Source organism: Esox lucius, chromosome 7, assembly GCF_011004845.1.
Source record: "Esox lucius isolate fEsoLuc1 chromosome 7, fEsoLuc1.pri, whole genome shotgun sequence".
Classification (NCBI taxonomy): domain Eukaryota; kingdom Metazoa; phylum Chordata; class Actinopteri; order Esociformes; family Esocidae; genus Esox; species Esox lucius.
The window spans coordinates 1549147-1553681 of NC_047575.1; the positions used below are offsets into that span (position 1 = coordinate 1549147).

The window sequence follows — 4535 nt, forward strand, 5'->3', positions numbered from 1 at the left end:
CTGGGGCCATGGAACCTCCTTCAAAATAATAGCATTGCTCATGCGATGTTAGTTTGCTGTAATGCTGTGTTGGACTTCAAACCGTGAGACACGGGATGGTTTCTAACCTGCATATACTACAGTTTGTATTAGTGGTTATTTAGGGACCATTACTACTGGGCAGATATAACCTTGAAGCCCATCTCTTGTTAAAATGAATGTTGGGCTGAAAACTATCCGAACTCGTAAGTCCCGTCCCATCCCCTTCTTTATATCTTATAGAAAAACAAGTCTCTCACGTGTAACTCCGTGTTTGTGGAAAAACACCACATTGCAAAACATGGAAGTTTACATCTGTACCACAACGCATTGGAACCCTGGCCCCCTTTTGTTTAACACCAAACACCTTACCGCTGACACAACACTTATTTACTGCCTGGGAATTTAACATTCCGGAACCCTAAGCCCCATTTGTTAATCATCAAACATAACCCACCTGTTGTAACACTAGTCTGGTTTGCTCATCAGGCGTTGTAAAACATCAAACACTGACACATCAATGTAATCATAAATCACAAAGTCACATACGTCACTCCTGAAGTCCCACCCTAACATACGTCATACCGGAAGTCCCACCCTAGCATACGTCATACAGGAAGTCCCACCCTAACATACGTCATACCGGAAGTCCCACCCTACAAACCGGATGTCCCACCCACCTGTCACATCAATATGGAAGTCCCGCCCCCCAGGGCCATAAATCACCATTCTGACACAATATACCCTACACTAACTACTGTTGTTCAACATCCAAAGGGCCAATGACTCAAACATGTATGTCCAGGAAGTTGGCTTGTGTCTTGATCATCCTCCTGACTTGTAGAGGGATGTATATGAAAGCGTTTTCCCAGGGTTCTGTCCTTCAACCCCAGAGATGTGAGGAAGCCTAATAGATCCAAAATTGGATGCAACACCGTCTCTGTAAACACAGAAAAAACATGTTTATGTAATTGATTAATTAGGTGGCATTTCTATACATTAGGAATATTTGTTATTGTTAAGTGTTTGTAATAAATCTGACAATGAAATGCATGCATGTGAGTTGGGAATTCTTACTTTAGAACAATGCATAGGAAATGGTGTAATGTACAGTAACAGGTGAGTCAGACCAACTAAACTGGGATGTCAAAAATGGCACAAACTGAAGAGACTACAGATAGAGACAACAGTAGGGTAGAGAGATCACGTGACTGTAAGGGAAAAAACTTATTTCACGAAATTCTAAAACAGGCAGTTTTTTGCTGGGTGTTTAGTTACCAGGCCATACACACAACCATGTTTGCTAAAACCATGTAACATGGGTACTATTGCAACTAAGACAGTAAACCAACAAAAAATACATTGTGATGTATTAGGCTTCACAACTAAAGGCATAACCGTTATCTAGCTAGTAGCTAGCTAAAGCCAGATTTACCTAGTTCATGAATGTAACAATCTTAACACAGAACGTTCTGCACAACACCTAAAACCAAGAGTAGGGAAGAGATGTTAAAAGACTGTCAAGAAAAACCTTGCATCACTGAATTCTAAAACTGACCTTTTGCTGTTACCAGGCTATACACAACCACGTTCCCTAAAGCCTTGTAACATGGCTAGTATTCCAACCAAGACAGAAAAGCCATTGGCAATAACTTTCAGTCATAACTAAAGGCACTATTTATCTAGCTAGCTAATGCCAGCTTTCCCCAGTTTATGAAGGTGACAAACACTAAATTTAACACAGAACGTTCTGTTTAGCATACAAGTGAGAGCAAACCAGACAATCTAGCTACTTGATTATAAAACGATTAAAGCCACTTGCAGTAATCATCACGCTAGTGAGCTAACCAGCTGTAGTTAGATAAATGTTGCAGCAGTTCAATGTAGTGCTTCAGAATGAAAATACATTTTTAGCTTCCCCACACAGCAGTAGACGCCTACGCGGATCCGCATCCAAGTCGCGAAACCCGCGTGACTGTCACATTCGTTTTGGCACCGCCCAGAGGATCCGCTCCGCCTCCGGGCAGCGCGGTGAATTCTACTGTCCCACACTGGACCCGTGTCGGATCCGCTCCGCCTCCGGGCAGCGCGGTGAATTCTACTGTCCGACACTGGATCCGTGTCGGATCTGCAGAAGTGGACGCGCCTTTACTGTAAAGGTTGAACTACAACCTCTTGGTGTGCTCTTGCTACGCCGAGACAAGAGTCATATCAGTGGAGATTTTCTTTCCTGGGACACGGTTACGCTGAACTATCTGAGTAAGTGTATTGATTTATTGCGACATTCACAGCAAACATAGGCCTTTGTGTTTTTTTGCTCATCATGTATAATGATTGTAATGACGTTGTTTGATATTAGGACTTTTGTGCAACATGCTATTGCTAGCTGAGAGATTTTTATGATATTGTAGCCCATTTGATTTAAAATGGGATAGTCATTTCGGCAGAATATGTTATGGTAGTGTGATAAAGACTGGTTTGGTCTGTTTTAATGTGTCGCTGCTATTCATATGTAGCTTATGCTATGTTAGCAGCATGTAGCTGCTAGCTAGCATGCTGCTAGGCGCGATTGCATCATTTCGCAAGTATTGATAATGCCTATATATAGCTATATGTTTGAGTTCACGTTTGCGATGCAAACCTATAGCTGATAAATTGGCACTGGTATTTCAGTCAATGAAGTGGGGTCAATATTACAGCCAGTGAAGCACTTGTCTGCTATGATAGCTAGCAGGTACAATTTTAGCATGTTTAGTTTCTAGCTAGCTGTGCATTAAGTTTGCATTTTGTCAAGTTTGGTCTCATGTGTAGTGTCTATCTGCCATCCTCTTTATAATGAAAAATCAAGCTTCGGTATTTTTAATCACTGTTTAAGTCGGTTCAGACAACTAATGGGTATTGGCGCCTGTTTGAACGTCAAGAAGTACGGGCTTTTCTGCTAATGGTTGCTACCGACCATTACTTTGAAACCATTCAGCAAATACACAGTACAAATGGAGATTTAACATCACCGCTCATTTTACACACCGTTTAAAATGAGCGGCTAGTAATGAGTGAACATTACTAGCTAGCTAGCTAGCTACGTTTTTCATGTTGGTTTTGAGCGGTAGGCTCCCCCACTAACCTAGAAAATAGTTTTTAAAACAGTAAAATTAGCTAGCTAGCTAATACGGAGGAATTACTCCATGCAGCGGGGGAGTCAGAGGCAGAGGGACAGTCACCGCAGCGTTAGCTAACGTTAGCTTCTTGTTCCTTTGGGGTCTAATAAACAGTCTAGTACCTTCCTTATACTTCTTCCCACCTTGGGGCACCATTCAGGTTAACTTTCAGCCCATCTAACTTGCTTTATTTGTATACATTGTAGGCCTATACTTGTGCATGCTTTAGTCCATGTTATTCCTTTTTTGATGATGAATAAATACCCTTTTTCTTTCTTTCTACATTAAGGATGCCTTTTATCATCATAATTGAATTTCAGGCAAGCGAGGACATTGCTTTTGTGCCAGTTGACTGGTATGATGACGTGATGGTGTACTGGCCCAGGTGAACGTGTGAAACGGGCAGCTGCTAACGAGGAGAAGCATGAGCCAAACTGGCCAAGATATGACGTAAAGGTCGTCAGAACTTGTGGTATGCAAATTCATAAAATTATTGTTTAAAAATAATTTCATGGTTGCTTCTCCTTATGCTTGGAATAACAAACCCTTTTATTTTCTGAAAATGGACATGAAATTGTCTTTGCCTTGCAATTTTTAAAATGTTCAATTTATATCTGTTGATGATATTCTTGGCCAGGTCTCTCTTGTAAGAGATATTGTGTTCTCAACGAGACCAACGTGGTTAAATAAAGAATAATAATGATACTAACAATTATCATCATCAATAATAATATTCTGTGCAGCTCTACAGCTAATTTGAAACTCATGTTCATTTTAACATATTTCATTTTAGACAACTACAAAGACGCCATCAGGCTAATGAATCAATTTCAGACCGGCTGCAACGCCTCTGAGCTACAGTCTGAGGCAGAGCAGGAGGGATAGCTGCCAGAGAAATGATTCAGGAAGCCAATGTAAGTCGGTTCGGTCTTGTTTTTGTTATGTTTCTACAGTAATAGGAAGGTTATTTCCTGTAGCATTCAAAAATACTATATGTATTATATGTATATTTGGCAATTTTGGGATTGCAATAACCAAAATGATATGGTTACTTAACAGCCATCGTTTTGGGGACTCTGATGAGAGTGAAGAAGAGCCAGAAAATTCGGCTGGTGTATCAGTTGGAGCCTCAAGCCCAAACCAATTACACTGGCAGAAAAGGAATAATCTCTTAACATCAAAATAACAAAATCATAATATTAATAATATAGATATGGTTTACCTGTTAGTGCTAAAGATATTCCCCTCTCCCTTGTATCCATTCCTTCCAGCTCCACCATCTCACTGAGTGCCATGCAGCAGAGTCACTACTCCTCAACCTGGAGGAAACTGTCTAGTAAAGGGGCCCCGTCTAGATTA

The 4535-nt window shown here is 40.8% G+C and overlaps 1 long non-coding RNA gene across 1 annotated transcript; it reads left to right on the forward strand.

The window, feature by feature from the left end:
• Nucleotides 1–2131: 2131 nt before the first annotated feature.
• On the forward strand, nt 2132–4327 carry LOC117594697. Its single transcript, XR_004575905.1, has 4 exons — nt 2132–2277; nt 3497–3648; nt 3970–4090; nt 4236–4327. It is a non-coding gene; the product is annotated as an uncharacterized LOC117594697 (long non-coding RNA).
• The last annotated feature ends 208 nt before the right edge of the window (nt 4328–4535 follow it).